This window comes from Schistocerca nitens, chromosome 2, assembly GCF_023898315.1.
Source record: "Schistocerca nitens isolate TAMUIC-IGC-003100 chromosome 2, iqSchNite1.1, whole genome shotgun sequence".
NCBI classification, from domain to species: domain Eukaryota; kingdom Metazoa; phylum Arthropoda; class Insecta; order Orthoptera; family Acrididae; genus Schistocerca; species Schistocerca nitens.
This window is the reverse complement of record NC_064615.1, coordinates 338,769,192-338,791,482: the sequence shown is the minus strand read 5'-3', so window position 1 is coordinate 338,791,482 and position 22,291 is coordinate 338,769,192.

The following is a 22,291-nucleotide window of genomic DNA, read 5'->3' as shown; positions in this document are numbered from 1 at the left end:
GAACAAAAGGAAAAGATGGCGAGGAAAATGTTGTGAATTTTTTTTTTCAGGAACCCCCCCCCCCACCTCTCCCTCTCCCCTCTTTGGAGAAAGACGGGGCCATCCTGTGTCCAGAAATAGTCTATCTATTTGTCCTTATTACGGTATAATCGGAAAATGAAATATTTCTTAGGCTGTGACTCCACTAGGGACATATTTCGACCAAACTATTAAATGTTAAAAATACCGAAGAGAAAGGAACGTTGTAAGTGATCTGCTACCGTGCAGAAACGCTGCCGGGCTACACATACTGTTCACAAGTGAACTTCGCTGTCGCAATGCCTGGTGGGGGCGCCACCGATGCCGATCGATGCCTCTGAAGAGCCTTGCGTTTAGCTGATGCCATTGACGCGCATAAAAGTAGACTCAACTATCAACCGTAAAGGAATTGAAGCGGAGCGAAAGGAGATATGCGGGAACGCAGGCGTTTATACACGAAGGGCGTTAGTTTATCCATTTGCATAATACATTACGTGCTCGACCTCTTGGTGTAACACACACACCAATGTATTCAAAGAGAACACTTTGTCAACCAAAAAACCAAATTACTTCAAGGAATATTAATACACGGCTTCTTTGTGGACATAGCCTTTCTAATAGTCCGTAAAAGTGTGAAGAATGAATCTTTAAATGAGAATGGTTTGTAAAATGATTGGTAGCACTGTTTCACGCTTGGCCGCCTAAAATGATTCTGGTCTTTCGCCAAAGCCTGTTTCAACCCACATTCATTTTCGTGGCTCTACCTACAGTATCCATAGATGTTCCGCACCTTGTGGCAAAGGTATATGTTCTAGTGTTTAACGCCAACAATCGTATAGCAATTTTTCGGTCATTCTAGGAGTTAACTGATCCTATGGCGAAGCAGCGAGAGGTGACACAAATATTTTACAAAAGCTGAAATGTCGCCAAGCACGTAGACGTTGATAGCTCGTATAACGTGACGAAACGCCAAGTGGGCTGCATAAACCCTCCCACAGATAGATTAGAGGCAGAACGCAGCTGAGGACAGACAGAAGGGTTCGATTGTGTCATTTTCTCCAATCGCTGTCCCAGACCCTTCACCTATAGGTGAGGAGAGAGCAGTCTACATGCTTATCAAAGGCCTGTAAGCGGTCAGGTATGGCACAGACGGTATAAGGTCAATAATGTTCACGAGAGTAATCATGCGGTATAGAAATGATACATCCAAATATTATTCTATTCTATCGCTTGAGCCTTGTCCCGCAGTTACGCAGGGTCAGCCATCATTAATCGGATTTGACATGGTGAAGGGGTATCCGGATGCCCTTCCTGCCGCCACCCTGTAACCCCCCCCCCCCCCCAGGACGGAATTAGTGTATCCCAACTGTCTGTGTCGAGTGTAATCCATGGAATAGTGCGAAAGTGTTCAGATAGCTGCGAGACGTGTAACTGTGGCGGAACATGGGGACCAGCCCGGTATTCACCTAGCGGGATGTGGAAAACCGCCTAAAAACCACATCTAGGCTAGCCAGCACATCGGCCCTCGTCGTTAATCCGCCGGGTGGATTCGATCCGGGGCCGGCGCGCCTACCCGAGCACAGGAAACAGCGCGTTAGCGCTCTCGTCTACCCTGGCGGGTAAATGATACATCCAGGTACGTTACTTGAAAATCATTTGCCTTGATTTTCCTAAGAAAACTCAGTAACTCGATCGGTATCGCAACTCTAACGCGTGAAGGAACTACCGACAGAAGAGATGGAGACTCACAGAATATGTTCGGCATGTAACTGCACCCATAGAAGCAATAAAATTACGAATTTCTATTATTTTAAATCATCGCTTGAAATGGTAACTTCAGTACAGCACAATGCGTGTAATTCAAAGTGGGAAGAAGCCATCCAAATGTTCACAGAAAACTATTTCGCAAAAGTTTGGAGATAATCAATAGACGACAAATCGATCCAGGAGAAAGAGATTTTAGCTAGTTATACAGGGTATTGCCTCATTTTTTAACTCTGTGAAGGCTTGGTCAGCCGAAAAATTAATTGAATATTAAATATAGTGGGTGCCTTAAGTCGTAATGTACCTTATTAACAAATCCGTGATTGCTTGTTTGACCCTTGCAGCATGCAGCATTTTTCAGTTACATGCGAATTTATGTTAACCATAGGACACCTGCGATTTATCGAAAAGCATTCTGCTTTTATAGTACTTCTCTCTGAACACTGTGTTCTTTTCCAAAATCTGTTGGTTACACATTCAATAAATTTTCCAAGAATGCTTTCAATGAATATATCTGTTGTGCATTAAACATTCGGAGATTGGTATTCAGCTGAATTTTTCAGACCATGTTTATTTCTATTAAATGTCACTGAACGGAACGTCTGGGGCTAGTCAATCTGCTGAGACACGAAGCGAGTGAAGTATTCAAATGGTTCAAATGGCTCTGAGCACTATGGGACTCAACTGCTGAGGTCATTAGTCCCCTAGAACTTAGAACTAGTTAAACCTAACTAACCTAAGGACATCACAAACATCCATGCCCGAGGCAGGATTCGAACCTGCGACCGTAGCGGTCTTGCGGTTCCAGACTGCAGCGCCTCTAACCGCACGGCCACTTCGGCCGGCGAGTGAAGTATTCGTCCGCTACAATCAGCGATGGTTTCATTATCACAGTGAGTACGAAAGATTACTTCGTCGTTATTTTACACATTATCTACCTCTATCCTAGACCACACTTCGTTATTTTGGCTAAATAAAACAAGACAGAGTGTGGTTTAGTTTAGTTTTCTTCACTGCTGTGACGTAGCCTCACTAGTTCATTTCATCGGGCGACTGTCTATGGGTGCGCCTGGGCGTTAGGCTACTGCAACTACGGCTGCGTACGCCACAGTGCGTCAACAGGGGCGCTTTGTCCTGCGCTGCTGGCCGTCATCTCGGCAAGAAGGCTATTGACAAATCATAATTGACATTCGATTATTTGAGATGGCTGTATGGGACGCCCCGAAAGCCAGAAAATTAAAAAAAGAAAAAAAAGCGTCGTATAGACTCTACATTATGAAATATAAGTCCACGTTATAAACATAAGTAGCAATTTTAAAAGGGAAAGGAAACTGAAACATAAATAATTGCTCTTGAGAGTTCCTTTTAAAGTCAACCAATGTTGCTACACTATGTTATAAAGCAATACCTTCGTTAAACAGGTAAAGCGTAATTATTGTTGCGTTATGGCGTGAAAGAAAACCTCGTGAACTGCTCCGTTACATCCAGTTAAGAGTAGCTTTTCGTTACCTTGCAGCTGAAAATAGGGTGAAGGCGTCGGTGTCGTTGTCTGCTGTGTCAACAACAGCGCTTGCTGCAGCTTACTGATACGTTTCCAGATATAAGTGATTATTCATAACGTACAGACATGGGATAAAGTTTTCTTATATGTTCTGTTCCTTCCAGAACATTCTGCAGAGTTGTATTCGTCACTTCTATCACATCTCGAAGTGTTCTGACATCGGGACTGTCACGAATCAATCTAGCGGCTCTGGAAAGTACTGATTCGACATTAATATCGACAGTTTTTATTTATATTTACATGATTCCATTCCGTACCCCTCCTTAATCAGTACAGGAGAAGTGTTATCATGGTTATCACTAATCTAGTCCACATAGCAACCTCCGAAACTTTGGACTCGGCACTAGTTACAGTCAATGTTGATTGCTTTTTCATGTCACTCCGTTCCACATTTACCTGGAAAGTAATGGTGGAATATGATGGAGACTGTCATAAACAGGCAGTTAATCCGAAGGCTACGGAGCCATGTTAAATTGATTTTCCGTGACGCCAACGTCCCAAGGGGGATTAAGCATGAGTTGCCTCAAATTCTTTCCAGAAGAAATTTTGGTTTCAGGTGCTCTAATATTCCTCAGTTATGCTTTACACAACCCTCCCCGTTCCCTAAACCAACCCTCCTATTACAACTGTTCTTACTGATCAAGTGTTATCTGTCTATTGACTGGCACTAATGCCTATACCTTTTGATCCTCCTACTCTCAGTTCCAGAGGTGAAATATTATAAAGGCCATTAGCAATAAGTATAGCAGCAACAGAAAACTCTGTAATCGACGCTAATCTTTCCACGCCCACCTCGACTCCTGGGCGTGTCTTACCCAAACAGTATATTCTTCCAGGTATAATGGCATATAGGTACCAATTGTGGGTGGAGTTCCTTCGGTTGCTCAAGAGTAATGGGTACATGAGAGTTCTGGTGATATCATATAACACTATGAAAATGCTAACCTGTACTAACTTACGTGTGTATTACGAAGTCATATTTGTACACACTAACACGCACTCACACACAGTGTGCAGTTAAAATTAGATCTGAAGATGACCGCTAATGGTCAAAACGGTCGTGATCAAGTCTCAAGAAATTTGAACCGTCGATGTCCCGAAGGAGGAAAGTGTGAAAGTGTCTTAAGCACGGCACCTCTTACTGACAGGGTGTTCATTAATCTCCAGTTATATTTGGACATCAGATACAGGTTGTTGAATCATATCTAGGAGCCGCTAGTATCGAATGTACATTTGTCAAGGTACCTGCCAAGATACATACACTTGCAACGCCAAGTACATCATTGGTCAAGGAGTGGGAAGAAAGTCTGACGTAATCTGTCGTTAATGAAATACTGTGTTTAAAAAAGATATGTTACTAAATCGCTCACTGTTATCTTCCAAGGAGGAAGAGTCAAAAAGAATTCCTGGTCATGTATATTTTACTAAGCTGTAACACATTTTCTGAATTGTACATTTTTAGAAACAATATTTCTCTATTATCATTGCATTGCTTATTCATCTAAGTTAAGAAAAATCTCTCGTAAATGGATATTTAAATGCCCCTAGGAACCTGCTCATTACTTTAGCAACGCACAGGCCCCGTAGGGGTGTGACTTGAAAGCGGACGAAATGCATTTACTGTGCGCTGCACGAACGCCGCATGCCTGTTGGGAGCAGTAACTTATTCTCTCTTGACCAGAGAACATAGCAGGCAGGACCGTAAATATTGCAACTTTCAGAGCGGTAGCACGAAAGGCTCACCCACACTTACGTGATCATCAATTTATCAAAAAGATGCTAATATTTAACCCACCGTGATATGTATCCATCCTATGAACTACATCTACAGTTACATTTGCAAACCACTGTACATTGCATGGCAAGGACTGCTTTCCCTTGTACTACTTGAGAAGGGCCGGTCGGTGTGGCCGAGCGGTTCTAGGCGCTTCAGTCTGGAACCGCGCCACCGCTACGGTCGCAGGTTCGAATCCTGCCTCGGGCATGGATGTGTGTGATGTCCTTAGGTTGGTTAGGGTTAAGTAGTTCTACGTTCTAGGAGACTGATGACCTCAGATGTTAAGTCCCATAGTGCTCAGAGCCATTTGAACGATTTTTTGAACTTGAGAAGGTGTCTTTACGTAGCAATCGCATGTCGATCGTGAGAAGAATGATTGCGTAAAGGCCTTGAGCGTACTTTAAGTAATAAAACTGTATCTTCTTGGTCACTTCTGAAGCTATACATAGAGGGTAGTAGAATATTAATCGATCCCTCTCTTAATACCAGTTCCAGAAATTCCTTATGTAGGCTGACGAGCGATTGGTGGCTTCTGTTTTAAGGCATCTGCTCGTTCAGGTTTTTAGCGTTTCCATGACGCTCTGTCAAGGTCAAAAACACCCGAAACCATGCGTGCTGCGCTTCCTCACACATATTCAATACTCTCAGTTAGTCCTGTCTGGTACGGTTCCCACACATCTGAGCAGTATTTTAGGATGGTTCGTGCGAGTATTTTGTAAGCAGTCTACTTTGTAAGCCGACTGTATTTTCTCTGATTCTTCCCTCTCTGTCCCTCCTCATATTGTAGCTCCGCCAACGCCACAGTCTCTTACTCCCTTCCTGTTTCCCACCATTTACCGCAACACCTACCTTTCTCTCCTCAGTTACAGTCCAGCGGTCGCCTTTGTTTGTAAACAGAATACCTAACATTGCTTCCCTTATACTGTCCTTTCCCAGTGCAGGTAGTTCAGTTTTAATGAATGTTTAATGCTTCATTGTAAGATACTCGTCTTTCTGTGCCACCTCTTTATACGACGAACGTTTGTAACACTTATATCGATTAGAAGTAGTTTTATATTATGTAACTGTGTATCTCAGTTATGGAGTGTGTATTCTTTGTTATTTAAAGTCTTTGAACTATTGCAAGAAAATTAGAGTTTTGTAATGTACAAACATCAAAAAAAGTTTTTCATCACTCTGGCTCCCAGAACTCCTGAAGATAGACGTTGACTATGGATATTGTATCACGGACACAGTCACTTTGACTCTTCAGAGATGTCACTAAACCCGTCCGAAGACGTAAACAACCATGCACGAGCAGCGCCTATTAGACGGAGGCGGTCCGACAGCCGATCAATCTCAGTCATTACACCAGGAAGGAGGTCCACGACTCGTGCTGCCTGCAGTTCAACCATGCCTAGATGGTCAATACTGCTGTTAGATAGAGTCCGCATGTTTACTTCCCACAACATGGAAAGTGTCCAGGCGTCTCGAAGTGAAGCAAAGAGATGTTGTTCGGACATGGAGAAGGTACAAAGAGACAGGAACTGTCGATGATATGCCTCGCTCAGGCCGCCCAAGGGCTACTACTGCAGTGGATGATCGCTACCTACGGATTATGGCTCGGAGGACCCCTGACAGCAACGCCACCATGTCGAATAATGCTTTTCATGCATCCACAGGACGTCGTGTTATGACTCAAACTGTGTGCAATAGGCTGCATGATGCGAAACTTCACTCCCGACGCCCATGGCGAGGTCCATCTTTGCAACCACGACACCGTGCAGTGCGATACAGATGGGCCCAACAACATGCCGAATGGACCGCTCAACATTGGCATCACGTTCTCTTCACCGATGAGTGTCGCATATGCCTTCAACCAGACAATCGTCGGAGACGAGTTTGGAAGCAACCCGGTCTGAACGCCTTAGACACACTGCCCAGCGAATGCAGCAAGGTGGAGGTTCCCTGGTGTTTAGGGGTGGCATTATGTGGGGCCAACATACGCCGCTGGAGGTCGTGGAAGGCGCCGTAACGGCTGTACAATACGTGAATGCCATCCTCCGACCGACAGTGCAACCATATCGGCAGCATATTGGCGAGTCATTCGTCTTCATGGACGACAATTCGCGCCCCCATCGTGCACATCTTGTGAATGACTTCCTTCAGGATAACGAAACCACTCGACTAGAGTGGCCAGCATGTTCTCCAGACATGAACCCTATCTAACATGCCTGGGATAGATTGAAAAGGGCTGTTTATGGACGACGTGACCCACCAACCACTCTGAGGGATCTACGCCGAATCTCCGTTTAGGAGTGGGACAATCAGGACCAACACTGCCTTGATGAGCTTGTGGATAGTATCCCACGACGACGAATAGAGGCATGCATCAGTGCAAGAGGACGCGCTACTGGGTATTAGAGGTATCTGCAGATTGGACCACCATCTCTGAAGGTCTCGCTGTATGGTGGTACGACATGCAATGTATGGTTTTCATGAGCAATAAAAAGCGCGGAAATGATGTTTATTTTGATCTCTATTCCAATTTTTTGTACAGGTTCCGGGACTCTCGGAACCGAGGTGATGAAAAACTTTTTTTGATGTGTGTGTATATGAAAAAAGCGAAAGGATATGTTAAAACGATAAATTATTATAATATGTGTATGATCATAAAAAGAAAATGTTTAGTGAAAGCTGGTTCATGCTTAGGGCACTTGTATTTGTAACATGTAAAAGCTGTAGGTAAGTCCCCCCGCAACGGAAGTGGAATGGCGAGATGTAAAAGGTTGTTTTGGCGGTCGAACTGAGCGGCTCCTTGGTATGAACGGTACGCAGTATGTAGCTAGCTGTAGCATGCTACACTTCGACGGTGCTAAGAGAGGCAATTCGAAGCTGCTTTACAAAAAATTTGCCTCGGATGTGGATCTGGCTATTATTTGGTATTCTCGGCATAAAGGAATGGCTCTAATATGTTGAAAATCCGACGCCAAGAGGAGATTTTGTAGAGCATTCGAACATCAAGAGCCGCGAGTACAGTTAGCTGCCACGTCGCTTGCCACCAATCTTCGCTACTGCTTTACTTCCTTTGTACATTCGGTAATGTATATGGGGATGGACCAGTTAATTTGTGTGTGGTTTTAATAATAATAATCACAACGCTATAAATCCGTGTCCGGAACCACATTTTCTGTCCTGATCACGAACTTATGCAAGGCCCTCACCTAAGTCCTACTAAAACCGGGTATCCTGATTTAAATGAACAATTCTTGCAATCAACTGTTTAAAAGTAATTTTTGGCTAATATGTAAGGATTAGTACAGGTTAAAGTTAAAACCATCAAAGTGAAGTTGGACAGACTTTTGCTAAAGTATCGTTAGTTTATTACAAAATATAATTTTGTAGGATTACAGTGCAATATTGTGTAACTGTTGTTGTCTAGACTACCTGCTACACAGGTGATAAAAAGACATATAATTTAAGATCATTTTAAAAAATAGTGTGGGTTTGATTTCTATCATGAATGGTTCCTTTTTTGAAGTTATTTAAGTCCAGTGTTGACGATTACTGTCTTGTAAAGTAAATTATGAACTACTCCAAGTGAAGTGAATGATTAGCTTTTTGAATTAGTCTTTTCTACTGCAATAATCAGAGAGCAATACTAGTGAAATTATACTTCTTTATGGGTCCCCATCATATTCTCCACCTATTAGGACGAAAACTGAACTATTAGAGTTGCTAAAGAAAACTGATATATGTAGAGGAGTTTAAACAGTGTATTTGTGATATTATTTATCTTTATTTGTTTTTGTTTTTCGTATCAGTTAAGTTAAAAGCCCCTTATGTCCAAATTTAGTTCTGCACTTCATGCAGTATTTGATTGAGTAAGGCTTTTGAGTGTAGCTGTCTTTAGTATGAGCTTGGTGCAAATCTCCTCCCTATAATTTACTGGTGTGTGCGTTATTGGTAGCTGCTGCTACACACAGTTCAGTGTGCACTGCGTCAGTTTGTATCCTGTTTGCTATTCAAAGGGAAAGCTCAATGAAAGTAACTTCAATAATCAATTTTCAATTTTCTTAAACATATTTTTCCAAATTCATGGCCAGCCGTTGTGGCCTAGCGGTTCTAGGCGCTTCAGTTTGGAACCACGCGGCTGCTACGGTCGCAGGTTCGAATCCTGCCTCGGGCATGGTTGTGTGTGATGTCCTTAGGTTAGTTAGGTTTAAGTAGTTCTAAGTGTAGGGGACGGATGACCTCAGATGTTAAGTCCCATAGTACTTAGAGCCATTTGAACCATTTCTGAACCAAATTATTGTGCCTAATTGGGCTGGCAACCGTTCATTTTTTTTCATTCACTTATGATTTTACCACTTACATTAACTCCCAAGGTTAGAGTTCGTTTAGTTTTTCTGTTACTTTCACCATGTTCAAAATTATAGTCCGATACCTTTGTCCATTAGACACACGCGCTGTCAAAATTCGAAATCCTCTCAGAGGGTAACAATAGCATGTTTTACGGCACGTTAGTGTCATACTTGGCTTTTCCCCTGACAGGAATAAAGGTTCGGTTGTTTGGAAAGAGTGAGATACACGCTAGTGTTATACGTTCAATAAGTAATGTTCTACATTTTTTCTCGGCCAGTTTCGGTCAAAAAAAATGAGAAATTTGTTGTAGGACACCGTGGAATATTCCCGCTCCATTTCCTAGCGTCTCATGAAGTTACGCCAGGTGACGGCGCTATACGTAGCCTTCAAACTGCCATCTGCAACAGAGGCGCATTCCAAGCAGAGAGCTGTCACTAACTTTCTTTTAGCGGAGAACCAAAGCATCGCGGATATTCATAGGCGCTTATATAATGCATACAGAGTCCTGGCATTGAACAAAATCATGGTGAATCGTTTGGCGAGGCATCTATCAGCGTCGCACAAGGTCGCACAAGCCTGCCCGATCTCGCGCCTGCTGACCGGTCGCACACAACTGTCACTCGTGCAATGTTGGAACGTGCGGACACTCTCATTCGAGGTGATCGACGGATCGCAGTTAAACACCCCGCTGTTCCACTGGACGTTGACACACTCGTCCACGAACTGGGGTACCCAAAAGTGTGTGCGCGCTGGGTTCTTCACCACCTAACAGAAAACCAAAAACTGCAACGAAGGATCATCTGTGTGGAATTACTTGCGTGGTAGAGGCCGATCGTGACAATTTTTTGTCGAACATCGTCTCAAGCGGTGAAACATGATTTCATAGTTTCGTACCGAAAACAAAAGGGCAATCCATGGAGTGACACCACACCACCTCTCCTCCGAAGAGAAAGTTCAAAGTCGCAGCCTTAGTCGGTAAAGTCACGACGACGATTTTCTTCGAATTTGAAGGGGCTACTCTGTTTGCTGTCCTCTGTCGTGGTGCAACTATCACCTCTGACGTGTATTATGCTACCCTCACGGAAATGAAAAAAACGACGTTAGCGTGTTCGTAGCCACAAAAATGCAAACGAACGTTTCCTTCTGTATGACAAGCGCGGCTCACACGAGTCTGCGCACCCACGAGGAGCTCACAAAACATCACTGGACTGTTCTTGCTCATCCACCCAACAGCCCACATCTCACACTGCCCGGCTTCCATCTGTTTGGCCCTATGAAGCACGCACTCCACGCGAAGCAGTGTGTGCATGATGGAGATGTTACTCATGCAGCAGGACGTTGGTTCCGACATCGACCAGTAGGGTGGTACCATGCAGGCATACAGGTCCTCCAAGAAAGGTGGCGTAAAGCCGTCACAATGAGCGGAGATTATGTTGAAATATCGGGGTTTGTAACCAAAAGAGTGGCGAATAATATGGTGTATTGGAATTCTGAATAAACCAACCTGCTCTCAGAAAAAAAGTATCCCATTACTTACTGAAACCACCTCGTACAAAGGACCTATAAATATACACTACTGGCCATTAAAATTGCTGCACCAAGAAGCTACCCAGAACAACCACCTCTGGCCGTAATAACGGCCTTGATACGCCTGGACATTGAGTCAAACAGAACTTGGATGGCATGTACAGGTACAGCTGCCCATGCAGCTTCAACACGATACCACAGTTCATCAAGAGTAGTGACTGGCGTATTGTGACGAGCCAGTTGCTCGGCCACCATTGACCAAACGTTTTCAGTTGCTGAGAGATCTGGAGAATGTGCTGGCTAGGGCAGCAGTCGAACATTTTCTCCATCCATAAAGGTCCGTACAGGATCTGCAACACGCGGTCTTGCATTATCCTGCTGAAATGTAGGGTTTCGCAGGGATCGAATGAAGGGTAGAGCCACGGGTCGTAACACATCTGAAATGTAACGTCCACTGTTCAAAGTGCCGTCAATGCCAAGAAGAGGTGACCGAGACGTGTAACCAATGGCACACCATACCATCACGCCGAGTGATACGCCAGTATGCCGATGACGAATACACGCTTCCAATGTGCGTTCACCGCGGTGTCGCCAAACACGGATGCGACCATCATGATGCTGTAAACAGAACCTGGAGTCATCCGTAAAAATGACGTTTTGCCATTCGTGCACCCAAGTTCGTCGTTGAGCAAACCATCGCAGGCGCTCCTGCCTGTGATGCAGCTCAAGGGTAACCGCAGCCATGGTGTCCGAGCTGATAATCCATACTGCTGCAAACGTCGTCGAACTGTTCGTGCAGACGTGGCTGCACGATCCGTGAGTCAACAAATCGGGACGTTTGCAAGACAACAACCATCTGCACGAACAGTTAGACGAAGTTTGCAGCAGCATGGACTATTAGCTCAGAGACCACGGCTGCGGTTACCCTTGACGCTGCATCACAGACAGGAGCGCCTGCGATGGTGTACTCAACGACGAACCTGGGTGCACGAATGGCAAAACGTCATTTTTTCGGATGAATCCAGGTTCTGTTTACAGCATCATGATGGTCGCATGCGTGTTTGGCGACATCGCGGTGAACGCACATTGGAAGCGTGTATTCGTCATCGGCACACTGGCGTATCACCCGGCGTGATGGTATGGGGTGCCATTGGTTACACGTCTCGGTCACCTCTTCTTCGCATTGACGGCACTTTGAACAGTGGACGTTAAATTTCAGATGTTACGACCCGTGGCTCCATCCCTCTTTCGATCCCTGCGAAACCCTACATTTCAGCAGGATAATGCAGGTCATGTACGGGCCTTTATGGATACAGAAAATGTTCGACTGCTGCCCTGGCCAGCACATTCTCCAGATCTCTCACCAATTGAATACGTCTGGTCATTGGTGGCGGAGCAACTGGCTCGTCACAATACGCCAGTCACTACTCTTGATGAACTGTGGTATCGTGTTGAAGTTGCATGGGCAGCTGTACCTGTACACGCCATCCAAGCTCTGTTTGACTCAATGCCCAGGCGTTTCAAGGCCGTTATTACGGCCAGAGGTGGTTGTTCTGGGCACTGATTTCTCAGGATCTATGCACCCAAATTGCGTGAAAATGTAATCACATGTCAGTTCTAGTTTTATGTATTTGCCCAATGAATACCCGTTTATCATCTGCATTTCTTCTTGTTGTAGCAATTTTAATGGCCAGTAGTGTATATCTAAGAAATGATATGCGGCTTAAATATTACAATGAGATTTATTGTACATCAGATCATAGGCACATGATTATCGACACAAACAGTAGGTTGAAGGACAGGCTATTCTGAACTATTATGCAAAATAGAGTTGGCTCCATAACAGGGGCTCCTACGCTCTGTGATGCAATAGCTTGACGATGATGACTAGAGGTCCTAATCTATCAAATATTACTCTCTCGACCGTATTGCAGTATCGCGATTAGTAGTGAGAGCTCACATGGGATCACATGGAGAACCAAGAAAGGTGGACTTGTAGCAAAGCGAGAGGGCATGCTGCTGAGGACTTCAGTATAAAATTGATAGGTATTACAATGCCGGAGCCGCAAGATACTTGGCCAATCCTGAAATTTGTAGCAGGTCGTCGGTAGGCAGCTTTCTGATGATGTAGGCACCGACTTCTGGTGTGCAGCAAGTCTGTTTCAATCCCTGGCCTCGAAGGTTGTCCGAGAATTCTAAGTTCTGCCGAAAAAAGGTGCGACTAAGTCTCAAGACCGTCCGACTCCGACGAAGATCAGATCCCGAATCCCCTGCGCCCATGAAACGCAAGAGCGAAGCCAACATTGCACAATTCCCTACTCTACTAGAAAACCGCGAATCAGCATTCAGTGCTGATTCCAAAATCCCCCCTCCCAACACTGTTTCAGAACATCATTCGCGCCAATAGCGACCTTTGTCTCCAATTTTGAGCACGGCATTATGACATCAACTAGCCTCAGTTCAATTGACCAATCATGCCTCTGCTATTCAGCTGAGGGCACTGAGCTTGTTGTTTGACTGGCTACGAAAACAACCTGCCTAGACCACCGGCCATCCGGCGCCAGACAGTCACACCCATCAGGGCACAGTCGACAAATATTCTCAGAATCAAGAGGACAATGCAGTCAGTCGGTGCCAGGCGCCTAGGCCCATTGTACGAACCCCTCAGAATTCGGGGAAGTGCAGCCCCCAACCGGAAATGCAGTGTGCCACGTCCTCCAATGCTCGCCTCGCACAGGCCACACAGGGAAGTAACCCAACATGCATAGGAATCAAGTGAAAAGTATTTTTGAGCTCTCAGTACAAATACTCTCATTAGAATAACCTTATTTTGTCTGTTACCGCTGTGCAATGACATAGAATATTAATAAAATTGATGAAAATGACAGGCGACAAGCAAAGGACGGCATGGAACCTCTTAAGTGTATTACGTTTATTATTTTGTTTTTAATCAAGTTATCAGTTTAATTTTGTAAGACTATAAATAGGAGATCGAAGTGATTTCTGTACCCAACCTATCGGAATTCCATCGTTCGGCAGGATTCGCGTAGCTACAGGGAATCAAATAAGGCCATATCAGTTCTTACTGTTTCTTTGGAATCCCCGACTCGGGAATATTGCACAGTCATTTTAATTCTAACTGTTTCTTTGGCAACACTGACTCGGGAATACTGCACAGTATCACAGTCATTTTGAGTACAAATGCTTGTATGTGCAACGGTGTCGTCCTACTAAGGCTGTATCTGCTACTGTTTGAAAGTCAGAGATTTTATTACTGACATCTCTAACAGAGGCTTTCTCACCCCTTTGTTTGAAATCGTGCCATTTTTTGAATATTCTGTTTTTCGTCATTTACCTACATCCTCTAGAAATGAAGAGAGTCAAAGAATCGTAATCCGTTTCTACTTGACATTTATTGGTAACAGGATCTACTACCCTTGATTTTCCTCCATCATATGTCCCTGTCCAACAGATTATCTTCCGAAACTCCCTGGCAGATTAAAACTGTGTAGCGGACTAAGACTCGAACTGAAGACCTTTGCTTGCGTGGGCACGTGCTTTACCAACGGAGCTGCCCTACCACTACTCATGACCCGTTCTCACAGTTCCGACACTACCTCGTTTTCTACTTTGCAAACTTCACAGAAGTTCTCCTGCGACACTTGCGGGACTAATATTCCCGGAAGAAAGGACATCGCGCTGACATGGTTTAGACACAGCCAGGCGGATTTCTGCGGAATGAAATTGCCTTAGTTCGATTCTCTGACCGGCTCACAGTTTTAACCTAGCAGGAAGTTTCATATCAGCGCACACTCCTGTGCAGAGTGAAAATTTCATTCTAGATTAGCGTGTCTTCTGTTCAAAAATGGTTCAAATGGCTCTGAGCACTATGGGACTTAACAGCTATGGTCATCAGTCCCCTAGAACTTAGAACTGCTTAAACCTAACTAACCTAAGGACAGCACACAACACCCAGCCATCACGAGGCAGAGAAAATCCCTGACCCCGCCGGGAATCGAACCTGGGAACCCGGGCGTGGGAAGCGAGAACGCTACCGCACGACCACGAGATGCGGGCGTGTCTTCTGTCTACAGCTTCTACTTCAAAGAATAGTTCATTAGATATTTCCATTATTTCATCAGGATGTAGTCTTCTGTTTAAGTTAAATCATCGTAACTTTCCAACGGATTCACTAAAACCAGCGAATAACACTTGCTGCAACAATGTAACACTTCAACGTTAAACTATTACGTGACCAAGAGCGCGACGTTTGATATTCATCAGCAGCGCCATATTCACAATAACACAGCAAAAAAAATAAATAAATTTACAATTATCAGAACAAACTTTTGCTCCATTCAACGTTAAAGACGACTTTAACCAAACAGCTGGAGCAAGATAGTCGTGATTTGTACGTAAGTATTACATCGTCTGGAAAACAAATGGTGTTGGTACTTCATACTCCAACGCGCCTGCTACTATGTTAAATCGGTTCAGACTCAATCTCCAAGATCTTGTACAATTCTGACTGTTCCGGTGATTGATTGTCAACAATGTAACCACGCATGGCAAAAGGTTGTATTTGTTTGCATAAATAATCATCAGCCTGCATATAATTGACGTAAATAGTATAAATAGAGGAAAGAAAAAACGTTTATGTGAAAGATAATATAAGTTCCTGACAATAGCTTTAAGCTGCGTGCATACTTTATGCACGTGTGAGGGAATCCAGATAATGTATTGTTTGATTGGTGCTTCAGTAAACCAAATAGTGGAAACAGATAGGTAAGAGTTAACATTCCTAAGTGGAAAATGGGACTTTTGCGGTTCTCACGGAGCTCTCTGCTAATTCAGTCTAGCTGCCTGAACGCGGCCCAAGTGTGAGTGTTTACATCTACAATTGCCTCTCTACATCCATTCTAGAAGTACTGCGGCAGATCACAGATTTTAGTAACTCGATGACTTTGAACAGTAACAGTCAGTGTAGTGGCGGTACCTCAACGTTTTCCTAAATGTTAATAAGTGGTTAAACAGTAGTGTTTTTAATGTGGTGGTATTTTAATGTGTTATTTTTCAATTTTTTAGGAAATATATGCAGCTTAGCGTATATGGTATTTAGAATCGTAGTTTGCCTTAGAAAGCATTAGGTAAGTCAAACTATTAGACGGAATACACCGGCGTCAGTAGACGTAGTTAAAAAAAAAGGACTGCTGGTATAACGTTTTTCATTCGCTTGGTAGTCCTTTTTGGATTATCAGTTTCAGTTTTATGATTATTTTTGTTACTCCTTAATGTAATAAGGTTCAGTTCCCATCTTTTACGTACTTTTAACTCTAAATTTATTTAAAAAATGAATCAACTTGTATAACATGAATTTTTCAAAGATGTGAAGTAGATTGCAACACGCTTTAGTAAACAAGTCTACAGGTTTAATAAATAGAGCAATGAATAACAAAATAAACTCTATAACTTTGAAACGAATAATTCTGTAAAAGTTTAGTTGTTCCTGAAAGTATGAAATTTTGATCAATTTTTTTTGTCGGAATGATGGCTGGCTTCACTGCCCTCCAAGCGTATGTTTTTCTGTTGATGAAAAGTAGTACAAACTCGTTGTTGAAATGAGATATTACTCCCTGCAAACTACTAGGTATTCAAATTTAGTTACCTAAGTTTACATCGAAGTTATCCATTGAAATGTCACCAACAAAGGAACCTCCCCATCGCACCCCCCTCAGATTTAGTTATAAGTTGGCACAGTGGACAGGCCTTGAAAAACTGAACACAGATCAATCGAGAAAACAGGAAGAAGTTGTGTGGAACTATGGAAAAAATAAGTAAAATATACAAACTGAGTAGTCCATGTGCAAGATATGCAACATCAAACATAGTGTCTGTTCAGGAGCGCGGTGGTCCCGTGGTTAGCGTAAACAACTGCGGAATGAGAGGTCCTTGGTTCAAGTTTTCCCTCGGGTGAAAATTTTACTTTATTTATTTTCGCAAAGTTATGATCTGTCCGTTCGTTCCTTGACGTCTCTGTTCACTGTAATAAGTTTAGTGTCTGTGTTTTGCGACCGCACCGCAAAACCGTGCGATTAGTAGACGAAAGGACGTGCCTCTCCAATGGGAACCGAAAACATTTGATCGCAAGGTCATAGGTCAACCGATTCCTCCACAGGAAAACACGTCTGATATATTCTATACGACACTGGTGACGGCATGTGCGTCACATGACAGGAATATGTTGTCGACCCACCTAACTTGTACACTTGGCGAATGGGTAAAAAGATTCTTCTACCTTGCCCGATTTAGGTTTTCTTGTGGATGTGATAAATACTCCCAAAAAAGTGATGAAAACATAAGAGTTTGTCACATAAACTGCAACAAATGAATGCAACAGTTTCACAGTCACACAGTTTTCCCTGTGCTCTGTCAAAACGTATGTTTTTAACGTTTTCCAATTTTTTCCGTGTGTAGACCGTCAAATCCTGCATATGTCCAAGCAAATCTGAACATGTCCTGGAATTTTCGAGAGCGAAGTTGATTGTGTGAGTGCCTGAGCTTTGATAATTGACACACGTCAATTGCTAGAAAATAAAAAAGTTAAAATTTTTACTCGAGGGAAGACTTTAACCATCTTCCTCTCGTCCCGCAGTTGCTCGCGCTAACCACGAGACCACGGCGCTCCTTAGATCACATTGTCCATGATGTGGCTTATGTTACACATCGACTACTCAATTTGTATATTTTGCTTATTTTTTTCATAGTTCGACAAAACTTCTTCCTGTTTTCTCGATTGATCTGTGTTCAGTTTTTCAAGGCCTATCCACTGTGCCAACTTATAACTAAATCTGAGGGGGGTGCGATGGGGAGGTTTCCTTGTAAGAAATGTTAAGAGCAACACGAAAATATATTGATGAGTCTGGTAAATTTATACTAAAATCATGTTCATTTATTAAGCCTGTGGCAGTTGGTATTTGCGAACCATGTAAGAGTATTTGCAAACATTCAAACAGACATAACCTCAACTGTTGTTGGTAGCTGGCTTTAATGATCAGTGCCATATGTTTCGAAGAAATGTGCGAAGATGAGTATCGTGATGTGATAAAACATTTTCATTCATGAGGAACCTGTACTAACAAGCAGCAAATTTCAACATCGTCATCACTAGACTGATTTTCTCTGTTGGATAAGGTTCTCCTCTGAACATTTTAACACACTTTCTGATCATGTTGCTCCTGTAAGTTTCCTACAGTCATTAACCCCCACCCCCCAACCACTCCATCAGGTCGTCGTCTCAGTCTTTCCTCATCTCATGGGAGCCATCAGAGGACTTCCTTGCCTGTCAGTTCGCCTGATTACATGCCTCGTCTAGCTCAGTTTTAATCAGTCATAATTACGTTTTCCATACTAATCTGTACGATGACCTGCTTGTTTTCTTTCCTAGTGGCGCCCATCATGCATATCTTACTTGTTCGCTGAACCACGCTCAATTCTTTAATTATTTTCACATTAAGGTTCGTAACATTGCTTTTCGGACACATCGAGAACTATTTTTGAAAATTATACTTACAATTAGTTCACTAAAAGCACTCCAAAACATGTTTACTCTCCTGTTTATCCATCCAGTTGTTATCTTCAATTGTGAAGTTTATAAGTAAAGAATAAAATCCTCTGAGGAAAAAGAATGTGGTTCAGATATGTATTAATAACCTGCATTCCTTCTTCGTTTCTCCAGTTTAAGGACCCGAAAAACTCTCTCTAGAGCCACCAAGAATAGATTTTCATACATGGAATCTTCTTGCCTGAGTTCTTTCTTTTTCTTTTAAATACTATTTCCATCACTCAGAAACACAGGAAGCTAATAATGAGAATAATAACATCTCAGACGTCTAATGGATGTATGCATGGTTTGACATACTTACTGATGTACGTTCGATCTAGGCCTTGTTTTTCCAAAGTTGTAAACCCAGATTTTAGTTGAATCTTAGACAAGTGATTCCTCAAACTTCATCAGTCCACGCGAAATAATAATTCATACTCCGGGTGCTGGCTTGAGAAGGATACTTATATACTTGTCTGGAGCTATTATTTGCCTAATTTTTATCTTCACCGTTTTTACGAGAGTGTTACACATGGTGAAGAAGAATATTCGTAAATTTATTCTGTAAAACCGGTTCTTATGATATAACAAGTCATCTTCCTCGAGATATTAGCCATGTTTCTCAAGTCTGAGTTAATTCAGATTGTTCAGCAGTTCCACGCAACTTTTCTGCCTGTAACCATCCTCCTTTTCCCTTTTTGTATACAAACTCTATGTACGCTTTTTATCCAGTTTGACAAGGTTCTCACACAACTAAGTACGAGTAGACAGACAGCCTTCAATCGAAATAAAAAATTGTCATTTGTTTAGCGTGTAACTGACCATTCCGCTTCGTAATGGCAAACATTGATCTAGGTATTCCGACGACTCGTTAACCGTAATAGTAAAATGCTGCCAGGCTTCACACTTATAACTTTTTGTCAGACCATACACCTCGTACATGTGTCTTCGATGCCTGAATGGATATTGCTAAAATTATTGTCAGATCATGATTTTACACAGATAACTGAGCCACCTTCAGTCTGGAACCGCGCGACCGCTATGGTCGCATGTTCGAATCCTGCCTCGGGCATGGATGTGTGTGATGTCCTTAGGTTAGTTAGGTTTCAGTATACGAGTATCTAAGTTCTAGGGGACTGATGACCTGCCCGCATCTCGTGGTCGTGCGGTAGCGTTCTCGCTTCCCACGCCCGGGTTCCCGGGTTCGATTCCCGGCGGGGTCAGGGATTTTCTCTGCCTCGTGATGGCTGGGTGTTGTGTGCTGTCCTTAGGTTAGTTAGGTTTAAGTAGTTCTAAGTTCTAGGGGACTGATGACCATAGATGTTAAGTCCCATAGTGCTCAGAGCCATTTGAACCATTTTTGAACTGATGACCTCAAATGTTAAGTCCCATAGTGCTCAGAGCTATTTTTTTGAGCCACCTTGGGAACGTCTGATACTGCAAGAAATGGCATGCTTTAAGTTATCAATGTATAACACAAATAGTTCTCAAATCGTGTGTTCTTGTGGCATGTCCTAACTTAAAACTGTACCTGTCTTTCGGTCCACTATAACACAGTCCAATTTTTAGACAATAAATTTTGAACTCAGTCGAATTCTGGCTTGATACTTCTTACAAAAGTACTTTCTTTAGTGGCTGTTGGTGGGGTAAAACCTTGTCGAAAGTCAAGAAATACATATTTTAATAGTTGTTCATATCGAAGGCTCCTTGGATGTCATGTGTAAGGAATACGATTTCGGGTTTCCACGCTTAGCGGTTTTCTGAAACCCACTTGTCGTTTCAGTCGTTTCAAAGTATTTTACTGCTATATTTGTGCGCAGAGACGTGAGTTTTGTCGACGAATGTGAACTGTGTGAAGGCTCTCCAAAATAATAAACATGGAAGACAGAACAAGAACTTAGCAACAGAGAAAATTTTCATGCTTTCCGAGATTTGTTGAAACATTTGCACAGTTAAACAAATGAATCATAAACGCTGCTAGCTAAAAATAAAAAATAATAAAATTTCGAACGTACCACTGTATGCAGCCATTTGAGGTACAAAGATAGGAAAATCGACTGTAGATGATAGTGTTTCAATACAAATGGTTAAACATGGAGCTAAAGTGTAGAAAAAGAACTAGAAAAATTATTTAGATTATGTTTGCGAAAGGAAACTTTTCCCAAAAAGTAGAACAATGTCGTAATTATTCTCCTTCGTAAGAAAGGAGAAAGATAATACACGAGAAATTAAAGAACCATTGGGCTGCATTCCATTAAGTACAAAATATTTACTGTAATTATCACCATTTGCTTAAAAAAGAAAAAAAAAACATGTTTTACTCAGACCAAAAGTAGCTATTTACAAATGGAGAATGAGATTGCAGAACGTAGTATTCAATATGAGTTACCAATATACATGGGATTCATACATCTTGAGAAAGCTTTTGATTCGGTTTGAGTAAGATCTGTACCAGTACCCCATAATAAAAGACAGCCATCGCACAACCTATATTAGTGTAGTAATGGATATGTAAGACAGTGCTACAGCTTCCATTATATTTCGTTGGGAAATGCAAAATTCAAAATTAAAAATGGAGTCAGACAACGAGTTTTCACATCACTGAATTGTTTTCAGTATCCCTAAAGAAAGTTGTCGCACTTAAATTGGAAAAACGAAGACAGAATACATCTTAATGCGACATTAATTTTTCTGGAAAAGTGAATTCATCAAATTGATCAGAGGACAAACTGAAATCAAATCGGAAAGGAAATGAAATGCATGTGGATGGAACATGTAGTTAGGTGAATGGATGATAGATATTTTGTTGGATTCTAGGCGATAAGAGAGACGATGACCGAACGGTTAGTGGACAAATGGCACTGAAAGTCGTACAGTAACAACGTGGTTGCGTAGTTGAGATAAGAATATTAGTTACTCTATGAGGTTGCCCCAGTGCACCAACGCTCAACGACGTGTAAACACTATATCTACATCTATATCTACATAGATACACCGCGAGCCACCGTACAGTGCTTGGCGTAAGGTACCCTGTTCCACTCGCAAACAGAGCGAGGCGAAAAGACTGCCTACATGCCTCCGTATGAGCTCTAATTTCTCGTAACTTGTCTTCGTGGTCCTTACGCACAATGTATAAGGGGCGTTCAAAAAGAAACGAGCCGGAGGCATAATTACAGAAGCCAGTACCTGTGTGTTAGAAGTACTGACCCTGGCTGTTGAGACACTTGTCCCACTGTGACACAAGGCGGTGAATGGCTGTCTCATAAAATTCCAGGAGCAGCGATGTTAACCAGTACCATGTACAGCTGGATGTCGCCATCCGAGGTGAATCGTTTGTCCCTCAGAGCCTTTTTAAGGGGACCAGAAATGGCGTAATCACAGGGAGAGAGGTCCGGACTGTATGGAGTGTGGCCGAGAATCTCGCATTTCAATTTCAGAAGGAGTGCCGCGACTGTGTCGGCCGTATGACGCTTTGCATTGACGTGGAGCGGAATGACCCCACGGGTGGAATGCCTGGTTGTTTTGATTTGATCGCTTGGCGAAGGGTGGTCAAAATTTTAGAGTAACGCTGGCATTCACTGTTGTCCCGTGCAGCAGAAAGTGAATCAGAAGGGGCCATCTTGGTCAAAGAAGAACGTCAGCAAACCTTTCCTGCACTCGTGTGGAGGGCCTTGGCTTATTTTGGTGGTGGTGACCCTGG